Raw genomic sequence first — 20,472 nt, 5'->3', positions numbered from 1 at the left:
AAGTGCGAAATTATCTCAAGAAGACTAATCCAAAGTGTGATGATGAAGAGACTCAAATGAGGTTTCTTCTATTTATACATGTTCTATCAAGTCTAATTTTAGCTTAGAAGCCCTTCTTAGTTGTTAACTGGAGGACAAAACTACTTGTGATTACAAGGCAACCACATAACCAATGTAAAATCATCAAGATAAACCCACAAGAGGGTTGAAATGCTGACGCCTTTACTGCGTATGCCTCTTGGAGGCAAGCGTTGAGCTCTCTTGGTGCCAAACTGAAGGTAGAGGGCTCCAAAAATCATCATCTAGGGCTTGGCCCTAGATATCCATGAAAATCATCATGGGGACCCTAGTCTTGTGTTTGGGGCACAAAATGGGTCCCCTGGCATAGAATAACCTGAATCTGCTTCATCGTTGAGGGCTTGGAGAATGGTCTTAGGACTAACATGTCTCAAAGGGTGAGACAACCCTCATCTAGGCCTCAGATCAACTGCCAAACCATGTGTACACTGCTAAGCCGGTTGGGGCATGCTGGTCTAAATGCATCATCTTGTGACTAATATGGGGCAAAGTGCAGACTGTTATGGTTTTGTAGGTGCCCATGGAGTGGAATAATGATGGTCTCAAGGTTGCACGAAATGGGGAAACGGGTACGAGTTTCCGAAACGGGAAGCGATATGAAACGCGACCTCCCCAAATTTTGGAAACGGGGAAACGCGAATATATATATATATATATATATATATATATATATATATATATATTAGGACATTTAAGAAATATGTGCAATCATAAAGCATATATGATACATTCTAATTTATTACATTATGATAAAATTGTCAATTGTCAATGCATAAACTATAAGTATCTAAATTTACATCACATTTACTCATGAATAATCACATAATGAAAATAGAAATATCCAAAATCAGCCATGAGAAGTTTCTAATTTTTTGTCTCATGCTTGATTGGGAGTCTCCTCCTACATAGTCAAATGACCTTAGTGCTCTTGATTAAATACAAGTTTCATACCCTAGTACCCTACATTCTCTTGATTATTGGGAGTCTCCCCTGCATAGAGGGCTTGGTTCTCTCGATTAAATACAAGTTCCATACCCCAGTACATGATAAAATCCAATGGAAACATTGCAATCCCCCCAATCCCGAAATCCTGAAAAACAGATAAGTCTGCTGGATTTTGAGTGAGATCTAAAATTCTACTTTCTCCATATGAAATCCAATGAGGGCGAAACCACTCTCAAACATCCTGAGTCATTTCATGGTAATGTTAAAAATTTAAGTAAAAGGATGAAAATGAAAAATAAAGGAGAATATCACTTTTACTTTAAGAATTTAACATTACCATGAACTGCATATCAACACTAGGGCAAAAGTTCACTTTTATAACTTTAGACAGGCATCTGGAAGCAACTAGAAGTCACTAGGCTAACGTAAGAATAGATTAGAAAACAAATAAAAAAATAAAATAAAAAAAAACACAAGTAAATGCTAAAACGTGGGTCATACGGCCCTGAAACGCGTTTCAGGCCGTACTGGCCACGTTTCAGTTTCGTGAAACGTGGTAGTACGGCCTGAAATGCGTTTCAGGGCCGTACTAAACGCGTTTCAGCGTTTCGTACTCGTTTCCGTACGGAAACGCCCTCCTACCCCACGTTTCTTGCAACATAGGATGGTCTACAAGTAACATGAGTCCCATGGCTCTTAACGCTTCACTTGGAGGGTGTCATATGCTCCTCTAGTGGAGTTGGGCCTCAGTTAAGTTTCCCAACCCATGATGAACCACCTAGTAATCACATATAATGTCTAGTGTTGAATCCTCACCATCAGGTACAATAATTCATTAGTGCATCTAACTGAACCAAGCTTGTTAATCAAGGTTTCATTGAGACTTCATATGGGGCTCCTCTTCCAAATTTGGGGCTTTAATCTCATAATAGTGTTATCTACCTAGGTAGGAGTGGTTAATAGACAATCCTATTAAGTGTTCCCTAAAACCTAAGGGGAATGACGGGTCTCTGGTATAGGTGGCATGTGAATGATGATGAAATGGATGGGAAACAAGGGTCTCAAGGTCAGATGCCATGGGTACAAGTATAGCAATGATGAGGGATGTCCACATATTGGATATATAGATGTAGGAGGGAGCAATCGTGGATACATGAGTTACCCCAACCTTTGTTTTTACACCCCTCTTTATTTTCCTTTTGCCTTTTATTGATTTATCTTTGTATTATTGCCCAAGGCTCCATGAAATGAGAGCATGCTGTGAATGATGAAAAACAATTATTACCCCCTTAAGGTGGGGCAGTTCATCGCCCACTAGGGGCTGGGATGTGCATGAGTTCCTTTAATGTTGTAAGGGGCACTCATGGGCCCTAGGAACTGATGGCCATAATGATAAGGGGTAGAGCTCATTTTGGCTTTTTCCCATGTGCTATATCAAATGTCCCAACTATCTTTTGCATTTTATGATCTTTTCCTTTTGTTTCTTGCTTCTAGCCATAATATGCTTTTAACCTTTTTTTAGTTGTATCAACCTTTGGGGCAACATTTCCAGGCCCGACCCAAATATGTGGACAAGGGAAGGGGGTGTGCTAGTGCCTTGTGGACCCAATGATCAGGTGGATCTAGAGAAGGAAAATGATGAAGTAGGGCTTGTAAAGTGCGGAGGGGAGTGAAATATGTGGAACGACACGGGACCATGCTACTAAGATCAGGATTTCCCAAGTAGTGCCCTTCCTAATGCCATAGGCTAATAGGGGAGATCCCACGAGACTAGGATTGAAGATTAACCCCTCTATTTAAGGTGAGGGAAAAAAACCATGGACAAAGTCCGTCCTTCCAAGTCACCCAATAATCCATGACCAAGATGCCCAAATGAAAAACAAGCATAAGCACCCAATTGCATAATGAAAAACATATTTTTTGGGTCAAATTTCCCACCTTCTAACATGTGTTCTCGACAAATGGGTGAGAAAAAATGCAATTGATGCAGGGAGCGGAGATAAACCAACACATCACATCTGCTACAAGGTGGCTTTCAAGGGCTGTAACACCAACCCTGAATTAGAGTTGGTTACCAGTATTTTTTTTGGAGTGGTTACATCCTTCTGTATTATGTCTTTGGTTTTGACTGGATGAATTATGTTGCGGATCCCTGACACGTTCTCATTGTTTGGGTCTCGAAGGAAATTTTCATGATCTTCCTTGTATGGTTTTCCAAACTGAGGGTGACTTCCATGTTTCTTGAGCAAGGTTGTGGGGGAGCGACCCCCCCTGTTGAACTTGCTCCTAGAGTGTGCTCCGACCGAGAGCGACCCCGAGAGCGCGCTCTCGAAATTTGCTCCCTCCCTGTGGGAGCGAATTTCGGGAGCGCGCTCCCTAAAAAGAATTTCACTCGTTGCTTATTAAAGAGTGATAGAGGGAGCTATTGAAGATTGGAAACAAATTTATTTGAGTGGGGCAACCTAATGTTTAAGCCTATGGCCCTACAGATTTCAGACCCAAGTCCTATTTTAAAATATCCCAAAATTGAAGGTGGAAATCTGGTGTATCCTGATCAAATTGACTGACCTCTATTAGTATGCTATAAAAATATTAGGACATTGCTTTACTAAAAAAGAATACCTGTAGGTTCCAAACTATGCATATCCAATTAAGTATGCATGTTGCTATTGGAAATCTGTAATGACCTTGCAAAGTTTCGTTCCTTCAATAATGTATATTTGGACTATTTTCCCAATAAGGGTGAGTTCAATGGTTCAACTAGAGGCAAAACCACATCTAAAAATGAATTGCATAATTACATGTAGATGCACCCTATTATCTAACACAATGATATTAAATTGGAAGACAAGCAACATTAAATTAGAATATGAGTAGAAATAATCGAGATACATGGTCGAGTACCACGTACACAAATCTGTCTTTCATGAGTTAACATATTTCATGGGAAAACTCCGCGTGTAGATACAAATAAGGGAAATCTTTAGATCTTCAAAATCTGTTCTAGGATTGCTACAAATCAGTTAACCATATTTTCTGCTACTATTGACAGAGTGTCATGAACCTCTTTACTGTAATTTACATAGAATACAAGGCAACATTGCCAGTAATTTGAACTTCACAACTAAAGATTTCAGAAGGCATCAATTAAATTCATTCCAAAATTCCTCATAATAAAGGTACACTGTGTTAGTTTTTGTAGCATCAGATGTGTTCTAGCCTTGATTTTTTGTGGAGAGGCTAGAATACATGAGATCTCCAAAACCCATAAATATTTTCTGGAAATTTCACCTAGAAATGACTTAATTAGATTATTAACCAGTTTTTAAATATTTCCTAACTCTAAACTTAAGGAATATCGTTAATTAATCAATATTAATTAATTCAAGGCGATATTCATTTAGAAACTCACACAGATCAATCTAGAGAAGATCCTAGCCATTGATTAAGTTTTAATCTTGGCTGTTGGTGCTCCAACAAAAGATTATAAGAGGAGGTCGATGTGGTGATGGAGAACAAACTTGAGCATTTCGATTTCTTAGTAGATCGATTTCTAGAATAGCAACAGTCAGTTGCCGGAGAGAGCTAGAGATTGAAGCAGTGTGTGAGGGGCAGAGACAGTGAGGTTGGACGAAGCATTCCAGTTCCAACGAGTGCACTTGCAGAGAGGCAAAAGAGCCATAGAGAAGCTGATGCAGGGGTAGCGCAATAACTTCTAGAGGCAAGTTTGATTCACTGAGAGGGAGAGACATCTTCAGTTCTAGAGGTCGGGAAGGAGTCCCAGAGTGTTGGGGAAGCATCTTTCCAGCCAATAGTGTTAGTTTTTGTAGCATCAGATGTTTTCTAGCCACAAAATTTTGTGGAGCGACTAGAATACATGAGATCTCCAAAACCCATAAATCAGTTCTAGAAATTTCGCATAGAAGTGTCTCAATTAGATTATTAACCGTTTTTAAAACATTTCCTAAGTCTAAACTTAGGGAATATGGTTAATTAATTAGTATTAATTAAGTCAAGGTGAGAATCATCTAGAAACTCATCTAGAGATGATCTTAGCCATTGATTAAGTTTTAATCTTGGTCATTGGCGCTCCAACAGAGGATAATAAGAGGAGGTCGATGTGGTGATGGAGAATACACTTGAGCAGTTCAATTTCTTGGTAGATCGATTTCTAGCGTAGCAGTAGTCAGTTGTCGGAGAGAGAGCCAGAGATCGAAGCAGTAAGGGGCAAAGACAGTGAAGCTGAAGGAATATTTCCAAATCCGGTGAGTGCATTTGCAAAGAGGCAGAAGAGCCACAGAGAGGCTGACGCTAGAGCAACGCAGTAGCCTCTAGAGGTAGTTTTGATTATGCTGGGGAAAGTCGAGTTTCAGTGCCAGAAGCTAGACAGAGGTTTCAGGGGCCAAGAGAGACATTTTCCCAGACAACAACATACTAGACGGCTTGAGGAGAGGCTGATTCAGACTAAGCATAGAAGGGACTGTGCTAGGGTGACGCAGAGCCAGTGCAGAGGTTGTTTGGAAGGCTCACTTGGAGTTGCAGTTAGAGGCCGGATTTGCCTGTGGGGTGAGGAAAATTCCTCACTAGATTTTTGCCTGTATTTTCTTTGTAGGATTGCCAGTATTTGGCATCCAGATTGTACTCAGATTATTTCACTGTTGCTTAATATTAAAACCCTCATCTGCTGTATTAATGTTCCCAAGTTGGGTTTTTCCGGGGACTTTTGTCCAAAAATAATTTTTATGTGTGTGCGTTAGCATTTCTTCCAGCGTTTATTCTTTTTTAAAGTTTTATTTGTGTAGATTGCAGTGTGATTTATTTAGTATTTGCCATAGAAAACAACAAATAAATTGTTAAATTAAATTAACGATTAGGAGAATAATTTCCAGTTGCTGCAATAGTATTCTAGTTTAGAATTTTCACAGGCAGAAGGTAGAACGACTTCATCAGAGACCAGTCAGAGGCTTCACGTAAAGCAGGTTGCGCATAGGAGCGCAAATGCTGATGATGAGGGCCAGAAGGCCAAATTTCTGAAGTCAAGTTGTGTCAAGGTTTGCCTGTGGAGTGAGGAAATCCTTCACTAGATTTTTGCCAGTATTTTTCTTTGTAGGATTGCTAGATTTTAGCATCCAGTTGTATTCAAAATTTGTCACTGCTGCATAATAATAAAACCCTCAATTGCTGCACTGATTCACCCGCGTTGGGTTTTTCTGGGGACTTTTATCCAAAAATAATTGTGTTAATTTTATGTGTGTGCTAGCATTTTTTAGTTTCTAGCGCATTATTTTTCCGCAGTATTTTATTTGTGAAGGTTGCAGTGTGTTTATTTCGATATTTGCCATAGCAGATAAATTGTTAAATTAATTAACAATTAGGAGAAACAATACCAGTTACTGCAGTAGGATTCCAGTTTTTGTGTTAGGTCCCTATACTACTAGTGTAACCCCTTATTGTTATTAGTACAACCCCCTTATTGTATTGTTGTGCCCATGTAGTCCCCATATTGTTATTATTGTGCCCCATAGAAGCCCACTATTGTTATTATTGTGCCTTTACATTATTATTGTTATGTCGGCTCTGATTGTATTATGACCCCTTAGACTCCTATCTATAGAAAGGAGGTCTTGTCATCTGTATCATCTAAGAATTGTTCATTTGTGTAATGTAAAGGAGGTTGCCCCCTTGAAGAGGCTTATTTCTAAGGAACTGATCTATCTTTTCTATCTTTTTGTGAGCTGGTTTCATAACATTTGGTATAAGAGCTTTGGATTCTAGGGTTTCATTGCTCCAAATAGGTCATCATGGAATTTTCGCTATAACGCTTTCGCTACGCAGCTCCAGAAGCTAAAACAAAACCCATTTGAGAAAAAATTGGTCTGAACCTCGGGTCCAAATTTCAGATCTTGTCTCGCTATATTTACGGAGATATGATCTGAGGAAGTTAGGGTTTTTGCAAGCTCCATAATTTCATTTCAAACAAGTCATCGTGGAATGTTCACAATAATTTGTTTTCTACAAATTTTCAGACTCTGAAATTAAAATCCATTTGATCCTAAATCGTGGGGAATCTCGGGCCCAAATTTCAGCTTTTGCTTCGCTGCATTTTCGTAGATACAGTCCAAGAAAGTTAGGGTTTCTGCAGGCTCCCGAATTACATCCCAAACAGGTGACCTGGGGAAAATCATCATAACTGTCTCTCTGAGCATCCGATTGAAATTTCATAAGAAGTTACAGAAAGAGGACAGACTGTAGTTTACTGTGTATATTTTTCAGATCCGAAGGTCAAAACAGTGACACATGGCACTTCATTCGCTCTTCTGAAAAGGTATATAATCAGGTCATCTTGGGAGATTGTGCATAACTCTTTCTTGGAGAATCCAATTTCGATCAGAATGGTGGCATTGGAAAGAGGATGTAGAGGGCTATTGCAGGTCGCAATTTCAAAACTGGAAGATCCGAAATTACAGAGTTACAGTCGTTTCAAGATCGAGCTCCTAAAATCAAGAAAAGGCGATATGGGGAAGTTTGATGGCAAGGATCCGGTAAATTGGATACTACAGATGGAACAATATTTTGATCTACATGAGGTGCAAATATTACAACAGGTACGTATTGCGTCTTCATGTTTAGAACCAGATCAATTTTTATGGTATAAAGGGCTTTGTTCTTGTAAACCACTTGTTATGTGGTCAATTTTCACGGAGGAAATGATAGCACATTATGAGGATACAAATAGAAACACCTTCTTTAGCCAATTGATAAATCTCAAACAAAAGTGTTCAATGGTAGAGCAGATTGAGGACTTCCAAAAATTGAACATAAGGGTAAAAGATATTCCAGAGGAGCATAGGATTGATGTGTTCATAAGGACTTTAAAGGATAATATCCAACATGAGGTTCGCCTTTGGGAACGTGATTCATTGGAGAAGGCATTCAGGTTAGCAAGAAAAATGGAAAGCAAAATTATGGCAACCAGGAAGCCTACCACTCACAACTATAAAGATGGAAGTGTTGCTGCCCCTAGCCTTCCACAACCTACAAGGTTGACACCACAACAATTGGAAGAAAAAAGAGAAAAAGGGTTTTGTTACAGTGGTGATGGAAAATACACTAAAGCTCATAAGTGTGTTGAGAAGAAATTATTTTACATAGATTGTGAAGAGGAGGAAGAAAAGGAACAAGAAATGTCAAAAGAATAGGATATACTCCTGAAACAAACCCTCGAGAAAGAAGAAATGAATCCAACCATATGTTGTAATGCATTGGACGGAATTACCACTCCTCAAACTATCAAGATAGAATGACATATTAATAATAAAAATGTTCAAGAAGTGAAAGATCACATCGAGCATCAAGAAATGAATTCGACCATATCTTGTAAAGCATCAAAAGAAATTACCACTCCTCAAACTCTCAAGATAGAAGGACATATCAAGAAGAAAAAGGTTCAAGCAGTGAGAGATCACATTGAGCATCAACAACAAGTTCTCCAACTTTTAAAGGATAACGCCACTTTGGTGCAGAATCAAATGAAACAATAGGTAGATCAACATCGCGGTGAAAAAAGTTTTGATGTAGGTGATTGGGTATTTTTACGGCTACATCTCAAGCAAGCTATTTATGAGAAGGAAATGTTGGCAATACTACACGCACTTAAGAAATGACGACCTTACCCAAAGGGAAGACACTTCAAGGTAAAAATGGATCATGATAGTCTTAAATATTTTTTAGAACAAATATTATCTTTAGAAGAACAGAAAAATGGGTCACAAATATGTTGGGTTATGACTTTGACATCATCTACAGAAAAGGGAAGCAAAATTTTGTTGTAGATGCACTCTCAAGAAAGGATGAAGATGTGGAAGCATTGTTTTGTGCTATTTCTATTATCCAAGTAGATTGGATAAACGAAGCAAGGGATGAATGGAAGAAGGACGAGGAAGTGTGGCCACTCATTCAAAAGTTGCAGAAGATCCCAGTTCAAATAATATTGCCAAAACTTGACGAGGAAGGAAAAATCATATTGAAGCCTAGAGCAGTCACAGAAACAAGAACCCGACAGCTACAAAATCGATCAATTTCAGAGTATTTCATCAAGTAGAAGAACTTACCCGCCGAAGATTCCATACAGGAGGACAAGAATTTTATACAGAAACATCAAGAACTACTCAAGCGTTGAGGACAACACTTTTTGATGTTAGGTCCCTATACTACTAGTGTAACCCTTTATTGTTATTAGTACAACCCCCTTATTGTATTGTTGTGCCCATGTAGTCCCCATATTGTTATTATTGTGCCCCATAGAAGCCCACTATTGTTATTATTATGCCCTTACATTATTATTGTTATGTCGGCTTTGATTGTATTATGACCCCTTAGACTCCTATATATAGAAAGGAGGTCTTGTCATTTGTATCATCTAAGAAATGTTCATTTGTGTAATGTAAAGGATTCATTTGTGTAATGTAAAGGAGGTTGCCCCCCTCGAAGAGGCTTATTTCTAAGGCACTGATTTATCTTTTCTATCTTTTTGTGAGCTGGTTCCATAACATTTTGAAATTTTCACATGGTATCAGAGCGTAGTTGATCAGTTGGAGAGCTCAGAAACGAAGATAAGGAATTTTCACTACTTAGCGAGTGCAACAGGCCGAAATTCCCAAGGGCAGTGCAGCCTTTTGCCAGGCTGAGTTGCTGGAGGAGGACTGATTTTTCTGAGAAAGGGGCAGAAAAATTCGATCCTTCTAGATCGAGTAATTCCAAAGGCAGAGGGAGCAACTTAGATTTTTTTTGGGTAGATCTCTAGCTCGACACAGTGGTGTTTGCCGCAGTACACTAGAGCAGAGCCAACGTCGGGGTGGAAGAGTGAAGAGCACACACAGAGGGAAAATTTTTCTCAGGGAACTTCTAGTCTCAAGAAGTTCGATTTTCCTTGCAGATCGATAGTGGTTGTGAGCAGATCTTCTAACTCCAGAAGGGAGTGCGAATAACAGAGCAACAACCGAGTAGAAGGAAAGAGGAGGTTTTTGACAGTTCGTTAAGATGGCCACTGGTGGGCTTCGTGATCAGGGACATGTTGGATGGAGCTTCCAACTATGTCATTTGGAAGGCAACAATGTCCTTCCTTCTGGATGAATATGGTGTGAAAGCCTATCTTGATGCAGTACTGGTGGTTCCTCAAGATGCAGATCAACAGAAAGAGTACAAGAAGGAGGTGAGACGGGTGAAACAGTTGATCCTAGATGGCGTCCGAGATCATGTTGTTTCACATATAGCTGGAAAAGACAATGCCAAACAGATGTGGGATGCTCTCTCCACGTTGTATCAGGGTACTTCCGAGCAATGAAAGATGTACCTAGAGGAGAAGCTGAGGCTCATCCGGATGCAGAGAGGGGAAGGCATAGACCCCTTCCTTACCAATATTCAGGAGGTCTGAGACCAATTGTAAGCTGTTGGGGCAACGTCTCAACCCACAGAGCTAGTGCGCTTGGTACTCAACAGTGTCTTAGAGGAGTGGCAAGTCTTCATCTAAAGCATATTGGGCAGAGAAAGGCTACCAGACTGGGATAGAATGTGGGTTGATTTGTAGCAGGAGGAGTTGAGACGAGCTCTGTTAAAGAGCTCCATCAGTGGAAGCAGCAACAGATCGAAGACGGTAAAGGAGGAGAATGTGGCCCTCGCATCAAAGGGTACCAGTTAGGGACAGGGGGATGAGAGGAAGAAGAAGGACTTATTAAAGGTCAAGTGCTTAAGGTGTGGTGAAATCGGTGACTACAATACCCAATGTCCTCTTAGGAAGAAGGACAAGGAGGAGAAGCAGGACTAGTAGGAAACTTCAACAGAGATCGATAGGCTTTCCTCTAGACTAGAGGAAGACTTCGCATGTTTGCTGATATACTACCAGGAGTGAGGTGGGGAGATTTGGTGTTGTAGCTCGAGAGAGCTACAAAGATTAGGCAAGATCCTTGAGGAGTCCACCTCATGGATCATTATCTAGCTACGGGGGCCTACATTATTTAGTAGCAAGATGGATCAATGGCAGTTGATGCAGTCGGAGATCGAGTGACAGTTGCAAAGACTAGTAGTAGTCAGATGCTGGGGAGTGCAGTGCAGAGTTGGTAGCGGTGCAGTTGGCATAGTGCAGAGTCAGCAAAAACGCAAATTCTTTAGTGATAGTGTAGATGCTAGTATCAACCAGAGACTTGGGAGACAGATGCATCATACTGATTACAGTTGTTTCAGTATTTTGGGTGCTTTTCAGTTGTAGATGTTGCAGTTGTAGCAACAATAGATGAGAGGCAGTTGCAGTGCGATGCAGTGTTGGCAGCAGTATGGCAGTGTCAACAACAACACAGATGCAACATATATCAGAGTTGCGCTGTAGTTGGTGGGCAACAACAACCAGACATCAACAACGTGACAGGAGATGATGCAGAGGCAGGGTGTTGTGGCAGGGTGTGTAGCACTAGAACACATTCCTCGCTAAGAGGGAGTGTTAGTTTTGTAGCATATATGTGTTCTAGCCTTGAATTTTTGTGGAGAGGCTAGAATACATGAGATCTCCAAGACCGAGTCTTTGTATGGAAATTTGTTTCGGTGAACAATATCTCTATCCAGCACCAAGTAAAATGGATTGGGTTTCTTGGAACTTCGACTTCTTGCCCAGAGCCAATAACTCTCCCCCAAAACTAAGGGAAATCGTGCCTTTCTCACCCGAACCCCCCTGAATGCCATCCTCCAAAAAAAATATCCTCGAGACAGCCCCCGTCCCCCCCTGTAGGTAAATTTCACTCTCCCCAATCGTGAGGGGAGGCTTATTGGTTCGATTTGCTTTACCAGCCCCAAATATTTTTGACCCAATCATATGCTACTTAGTTAATGTTTAGTTTCATATTTTTTTTTCAAGGTTGTTGGCCTTGACACTCCTTAGAGTCGTGCTGGCCAATGATATTGTACCACTTGATTCTTGCTTCTTTGCATGCCACTTGTTAGCATCTTTTGGTCCATGACAACCATAAGTCCTCCAAACAATAATCCCCCTTCAACCTTGGAATGTGTGCCCCATGACCCAATTCTCTTTTTTTTTCCAAATACTTACATTACCTAAAATGCATGAAGGAAATAACCGGGAGGGCTGGCATATGGGCTGCTGGCTAGAAGGAGATGAATAGGAGAAAATCTCTCCTAGGAAAATCTCAACTGCTTTCCTCGAACCTGTGCCCAAGTGGAACCTTATGGTTAGCGAGGAATGCTTCAACTGCTTCCCCCGAACTTGCGCCCAAGTGGCGCCTTACAACCAACCAAGAAGTCTAGAACCATAATCATCATAGTGATAACGAGTAGTCATAATGCTTGGGACTAGTATCTATATATACTTTTTCCCATTGCATGGCTCTCTTTGCCATGTGGTGCTCTTGAAGCCAGATGGGCCCCAAGTGCCATTTTCAGCAACATTTGTCTCCAACACACCCTTGCCCGTCACTGTGGAGTCGCATGCCTCCCCATACTCTTATCGTGGAGTGGGCTCTGCAACCAACCTTTTTATTATTATTAAAATATTTACAAATTACTTTGTATTACAATCTTGGCCGTCTGGCTACTTAACCAACAATGGCACATATGCCTGGGCACGCTGGCCCCACAATATCTAACATAGCTATATGGGCACGCAGGTCACATATCATAACTGCCTAGGCAGGCAAACCTTCAATATACATTCGGCTCACCAGCCTAATAATGAGTACATATATTTACATCATAAACAAATGATGGTATTACATTCAACTTGGATAGTATGGCCTCAAAATTGGTTGGACTAGCTGGTTTTGCTAGAACTAGTTTGGTTTTGATTATATTGATTCCAAAGGCCTTGCAAGATGCCTCCAAGTGATGCAATGGAACAAATCATTGACTTGCAACAAAAAGTTGTCTTGCCAAACAACATGTCAAGTGGGATTTCGAGAATGCAAAAATTAAGAAGTAGATTTAGTACTTGGATTAAGGGTGCATATGCCCCAACTTGCCTTCTTGTGGATCAACAATTGTATTAATTTCAAAGAAGAATGGCACATGGAGAATGTGTGTGGATTATTGACTTGTTAACAAGGTTGATGTGAAGACCAAATATCCATTAGTGTATGTTGACAAATTGTTAGGTCAACTCCAAGGGGAATTTCTTTTTAATAAGATCATCTTGGAGTTTGATTACCACCAATTCTATATCAAGCTAGAGCATGCATGGAAGACAACTGTCAAAATGATCCAAGAATATCTCAATGGTTCGTGATGTCATTTGGTTACTAATGCCCTCTTGACACTCATGAAAATTAAGAAGGAAGTGCTAAGACCATATCTTGACTTGTTTGCAATTGTATATATGGATGAAAATATTGTTTCAAGCAATATTGGGGAGGACCACTTGTGCCATTTATCCTAAGAATTTGCAATGTTATGCAAAGATGAGCTATTGAGCAACATGAAGAAATGTACATTTGAGCAACGCAAACTCATTTATAGTGGATTCCACATGAACCAAGATGCACTAAGAATCAATCTGACAAAGGTTTTAGCCATTGTCAAATAGCTACCATAGAATAATATCCATGAGCTTTGAACCTTCATAGTAATGGTGAATTAATTGCAAAAAATCTTCGCACATTTTTTCCATGTCATGCACCTCTACCACTATGACCGTGTCTAGTTCAAGTGGGAAGCCACATGATGAGAATCATTCAACTAGATCAAGTGCCAAGTAGTGACTTCTCTTGTTCTTGTGTTGATATTTAACGAGCCTTTGAGATTGAAGTGAATGCTTTTGGACAAGCCATGGGCATAGTTTTGATGTAGCATTGTAAATGTGTCAGATAAGCCTCTCCAATGCTTTTAGATATATAGCAAGATTGAAAATGCAAGCCACATGATGTGGATCACATTTTTGTAGTATGTCAACATTATGATAAATTATTACAAGGGAACCACAAATGAAATTGTAGGAAGAAATCTGAAGACTTCACACATATTTACTTAATTTCATAGAATTCCATGCTGACCTTGCCAAATGAAGAGTGTTAGGACTACTTGTTCAAGGACGAGATTTTGTATAGGCTTAGTAGCATTTGTGTCCCTCAAGAAACTCATAGCGTAGTTGGTGTGTAAGGTGCACCATTCAGAAATAGTGAGAGATTTTGGAATAGAGAATATAATTGCTAATTTGCATAGATGTTTCTACTAGGCAATATTGGCATAGATGTTTCTACTGGCCAATATTGGCATATATGGTGGCATTATTCATGCATTGTTGTCCCCTTTGTAGCATTTCAAAGCCAACAAACTGGAAGTTGGGTAAGTACATTCTACTTCTAGTCCCGAGAAGACCATGGAGTCTGTCAATGAATTTCCTTGGAGGTCTAGAAATTATTAGTAAGGGCAATGACTACCGCATGCTGGTTTCAGATCACTTTAGCAAAATGACTATCGTGATACCTTGCAAGAAAATAATTTTAGTGTACCAAGCTGAGAAATTGTTCTTTGGCAGGGTTTGTCTGCACTTTGGTCCACAACCTTCAACCATCTTTAACCATGATAGTAGGTTCACTTTTGTTATTGCTATATGAAGATTGATGGATATCAAACAAATGGGCAAACACAGGTACAGAAAGGTAGACAAAGAGGAGTATTGCCTTCCATCCACAAATAATGGGAAAACAAAGGTAGTAAATCACACCATAGTTCAAATGTTGCGTTCATAAGCATTTGAAGACATGGGATGCTAGCATCCCTTAGGTGCAACATAGATATAATCCTGCATTGCATAGTGTGACACACACGTCAAATTTTGAAGCGTGCCTTGAATACCTGTTGAAGCATCCATTAGGTAGTCTGGGTCCATTCTAAAGTGATGGTGATGAAGGAGGTCTCTGCACATGGGAAAGTAACAAGGTTCATTGATCACGTTAGAAATATTCATTGTTATGTTTGAGAGCCTTTTCAGAAGAGTCAACAGAAGCACAAGGTTATGCGAGATCAGATTTCATGTAGGTTATCAATTTTGTTTAGGAGTTAGGGTTTGGGTTTGGGTTTATCTTTAGATTCTAGAAAGAGCTCTTCAAAAAGAAAACTGAAAAGCTTAATCCACTCAGATATAGCCCTTATCATGTCGACAAGCAGATTGGAGAGTACACATTCTGTTCGGATCTACCAATTTGCATGGGCATTCTTCCAGTGTTATAGGTGGATTGCTTGAAGCTCGATGAGCCATTAATACTAGATGTAGATGAAGAGGAATTTGTTGCACTGATTCTTAAAGAGCTTGCCATTGAAGTTAATGTGACACTGGAGGAAGACATAATTCTGTAGTGAAAAGATTGGGCAACCTAACTAGGAGCCCTGAAACTTTATTAGATCAGGTTAAAACAATAGTCTCCCTAAGCCAACAAATGGTATCTGTACACCTTATTTCTAATCTCTAAGAGGTTTCCCCAAGTGGCATAACAATTGATGGGGACTAACTCGTAAGAGGGGAGGTTCGATCTTGAAAGGAATGACTGTTTGACTAATTCCATTGTTATTGGAGTTGCACTAAAGAAATGTTCAACCATACCTTTTTCCAAGTATGAGCACATAGTTTTGGGCATTGTATTAGAGGTGCAAATTAGTGCAAAATCAATGGTGTGAAGGGCATGCTAAAATGCTCGATCCTCAATGTGCATTACTGACATATGGCATGGACACACCTAAATCCTGTTGGACAGTCCAGCACTCTGACCCAGCCACACATCCAAAAAGTTTGGTCATGCTAATATTTGTATTGTAATCTCGGTGAGCCAATTTTGTTTAGACACACAACAAAACCACACATGTGCTTTTGTGGTTGGACGGTTTGACAGTGATGTGTGGAACAACAGTCATGACGAATTGTCTTCCACCTTTGTTGCTTCCTTTTCATCAAATTTCTGTAAATTATGTTATATAGAGAATATGAATGAACAAGATTGTGTGATCCCTTAGCTACATTATTTATACCCAGTCATAACATTGCAAAGGGTTCAGTTTGTTGATTTGGCGTTGGCTTCATGCTGTTTATGTTCTTATCGTGCAATGTAATGTTAATGAGAATTTGGAGTTGATTTGCTGTCCAATATTATTGTGCCAAATGCCTGTATTATGAATGTTTCAAATCATTTGTCACACCATAAATTGAAGACTGTGCAGAGTGTTAATTTTAATTTGTCACGACTTTTGTTGTGATTGCGCTAATTCCATTAACACACTTCCCATTGTATCAAAAACTCTAGAAGTTCTACTGAATCCTGATAGAGGTGCTAGTGGCAGCTTGCCTAGAGGAGGTGCCCCTAAAGGCTTGTAGATGTTGATGATAGTAGCATTGGACAAGTACTTCTGCATAGATCTTGTGTAGAAGTTGTCCAAGGCATTTAACCTTTGCAGACTTACTTTAATTAAAGGAATAATTAAAGTGCTTTTATAAGAAAAAGAGAGTCCAATCTAATGAAATGCAAAGGTTATTTGCATTAGTCAGTTAGATGAATCTCAACCATTGATCTCAAGTGAGGTGAGATCTAATCTCAACTATCAATCACTTTAGAGATTAGGGTTGTGGATTTAGTCAACAACTCAAACTTTATAAAAGCAAGGCTGGGTGGAGAAAGAAATAGGGAGCTTGAGACACGAAGAACTGTGACTCAAGGGGATCTCAGTGAGGGTGAAGGACATTGATCTAGAGATCAATGCAAGGGAGGAGAGTGCAAACTGATTGCAGCAAGAGGAAGATAACCCAACAACCGTGAGCGCATAGAGAGGATCGTACAGCAGCAGGGCAACAGTGCAGAGGCTTGGGCAGCAGTTAGGCAGCAGTGTGCAGCTGCAAGGCAGCCACAGCAGGGTGCATGCGGCAGTGTACGGCTGCAGGGAAGCCACAGCAGGGCGTGGGCAGCAGTATACAACCACAAGACAACCATAGCAGGCTGCGGGCGGACATACAGCCACGCGGGCAGCCTAAAACAGGCTGCATGTAGGTGTAAGCCACGTGGGCTGGCAGGTTACAGGTTCTTCAGGGGCAGTTTGACCAATTTTGCTGCAACTTGTGATTTTCTCAGTGGGTGGATTATTTCCCAGATTGGGAAGCCCTTGTATGTGTTATGAATAAAATATATAAATAATATAAATATAATATAAATATAATTTAAATGATAATAATTATAAATAATTCTGGATTTAAGACTTCTGTGGTTTATATCTTCTAACCTAGTAACTGGAGAACCCACAGTAAAAACCATTTTTCGTCAACGTTTCAAATCCCACCAGGGATCCATCATCAGGACTTCTTGAATCCTTGTTACTAGGTTAGAAATTATAAATAATAATTAGTTAAGCTACTAATTAGGTTGAAGAGGCATGTCTATAGGACATGAGTCTTCATGAAGAGACACTTGCTTGATATATAAGCAAGCCTCTCGTTCTCATTGTAAATCATACATTCATTCTCATTCTTATTCATCTATTTAATATATAATATTTGTATCCTCATGGATATCTTCATATTCCAAGTCTTCTGGAGTAATCAATTTATAGAAGGAACTTTGTTCGCTTCATTTGGTATCAGAGCAGTCGATCCTTTGGCCACTTCACTGCTGCACAAAGCTCGTTTTCCAGTCACCGACCCTTGGCCATCAATCATCATCAACTTTCTTGTTGTCATACTTGAAGCGTTTTTCTATACATTGGGAGATTCTCCATTTTTTAGGTCTTTGGCCATTTGTTAACAAAAGAAAAAAAAGAAAAAAAGAAAAATAAAAATATATATAAAACGAAAAAAATATATAAAACAAAAAAATGGGAGCATATTAATTTTAGCAGTAGTGGCATTGTCAACTTATCGTCGTGGGAAGAACACACCACTGTCCACAATCAACAGTTCAGATAGCTACTAGTCGCAATAGGATCCACGGCCTCCAAATTCAACACTATCATTTGCCGCTGACGCAGTCCACCTCATCCCCACAATTATCGTTGCCATTAAATTTTTGTAGTCGTGTCATTGTCACTGCCAACAGTAAGTTTAATCGTTGACTGTCATTGCCACCTTGCAAGATAATGCCCCTGTTTGTCATTGCGTCCATATCCATAGCCGTCTGTTGCACCCAACGCTGGAGCCCTGATTCCCATCCGCAGTGCTCAGCAAACAGACACATTGTCACAACATCAGCAACTGAAGCATTGTCCTCTGCTCGACTCCCTTCAGTCGCCGCCAGTTTCCACTCAAACACCATTCACATTGTCGCTTGAGCCACATCAACACGATCACAACCACTTGCGGCTAGCTGACTGTTGTCATCGTAGTGTTGCCACCAGTGCCTACTCCACCGCTCTGCAAAGACATCCTTACAAATTTCTGTCACTGATTTTTGTTACATAAATTCGCACCTATGTGAAGCTCAGACCCTCTTGAAGTGCATAAACACAGATCTGCGGGGTATTCCAAGTCTGTTGGTGCAATAGAAAAAACATCGCGACCCTGTCATATGAAAAGACGTGACCTTTAAATTTATTAAGTGTGGTGACATCATAAAAGTTTATATTAAGTGTGACCTTTATATTTATTAAGTGTGGTGACATCATAAAAATTTATAATAAGTGGGACTTTTATATTAAGTGGGGTGACATTAAAAAAGTTATCAAGGGAGTAATTAAGTATATAAAAAAAAGGGACCAATTTATTATTAAAAAAGAAGAAGTGAAACTATTATTATTATAAGATAATAAAGTTATTTTGAAAAGGGGTCTTAATATAAAGAAAGACATACATACATAGAGGGCAACAATATAAAGGAGTATTTTTTTAATAAAAGGGTATTCAAGTTTTTAACAATCCACATTAAAGGAGAATATTTGAAAAATATATATAGAAATAAGGGATATTTTATAATAAAAATAGCTCAAGTTGACATATTGTTTACGTAAAAACATCAACGCAAAATGGAAACTAGTGAGGGAAGATTTCCTAAAACCTTTAGTAAATGTGTTGACACACTATTTAAAATCAAAGGATCACTCACAGGAAGAGATCATAATCTCTGTCAGTCTGATTGAAAGAAGTAATTGTGTTAGTCCTAAATGTGCTAACCAATTGGTGATTCTTGAATCAAATATAGTTGAAACAATTTTTGTTGACACATGTGACAAACAATATGACATAAGCAATCTACACCTAAGTATTGGAGATTATACTTTTACCTTGCAATTCACTGTGAAAAACTCTTTTTTTGATGGAAACTCTAGGGTCCTTTATTCTAAATACAAAAAGAAGTTTTTGACATTTTCCCACAAGAAGATGAAAATAAAACTCCAAGATGTTACACTGAAACCTAATTTAGTAACGCCAGAAGATATATCGGATATTTCAAAAGTAATGTCTCAAGAAGGAAAAAAAGTATTACAAAATATGCAAAGTGAAATTGACAAAACCACTGTTGTCAAAAATGAAGAAATTTCTCAATTTAAAAACCATAATGAAAAATTATTGATGCAAATTAAGAAACTTAAGAAAGATAAGAAGTCATTAGGAAACAAGGTACAACAACTTATTGAGAAAGAAGCATCAAGTGTAGGAATTCAAGTTGATGACAAAACAACAAATACCGATCCACTGAATATGACAACTCAAGAAGACAAGTTAGTTGAAGAAACAACACACTTAGATGTTGCAGTTCAGACAATAAACATCCCCAGTGAATGTTTCATAACCAACTCTACAACATCTTCGCCAGAAGAAAATATAAAAATTGTCGCATGCCCAATAAGGGAAAATCAAACCAAAAAAATTCCCTATCGGCATCCGAATCATGAGAATAGACAAATCAACCACGCTACGTATCGGGACCATTCAGAACCGAAACGACAAATTGATGTTCCAAAGAATAATGATGTAAAATCAATCTAGTCTTATGCTAACAAGTTGTTACAAAATTCCAGTGATCGGAATATTCCACAGAAGATTAATTTAGGATGGTCTGATCCCTTCTCAGTGTGACAATTTTGTTTGTCACTTAGAAGATCATATCAGCTTGTATCGACGAAGATGATTGTTTCGAGAAAAAAAGTTATTTGAAGCCGAAAAAGAGATAGAGCCTTTTTCATCGACAAGCTTTGAGGACAAAGCTTTTTGAGGAAGGAGGCAATGTTACGAATAAAATATATAAATAATATAAATATAATGTAAATGATAATAATTATAAATAATAATTAGTTAAGCTAGTAATTAGGTTGAAGAGGCATGTCTATAGGACATCACTCTTCATGAACAAACACTTGCCTGATATATAAGCAAGCCTCTTGTTCTCATTGTAAATCATACATTCATTCTCATTCTTATTTTTTTATTTTTATTTTTATTATATATATATATAATTTAATTTATAACCTTTCTTATTTATAATT

General features: G+C 39.0%; 1 protein-coding gene across 2 annotated transcripts in view; it reads left to right on the top strand.

Moving 5' to 3' along the window:
• The window catches only part of LOC149162116 (Hydrolase-like protein family), a 118,747-nt gene that overhangs the window by 38,033 nt on the left and 60,242 nt on the right, over positions 1-20,472 (top strand). The gene's annotated exons all lie outside the window — the stretch shown is intronic.

The sequence above is a fragment of the Pinus tabuliformis genome, chromosome 5_2, assembly GCF_031772625.1.
Source record: "Pinus tabuliformis cultivar Carrire ecotype Pingquan chromosome 5_2, CPIR1, whole genome shotgun sequence".
In the NCBI taxonomy this organism is placed as follows: Eukaryota; Viridiplantae; Streptophyta; class Pinopsida; order Pinales; family Pinaceae; genus Pinus; species Pinus tabuliformis.
The sequence above is the reverse complement of the archived record's forward strand: the minus strand, read 5'-3'. Positions and strand labels throughout refer to the sequence as shown.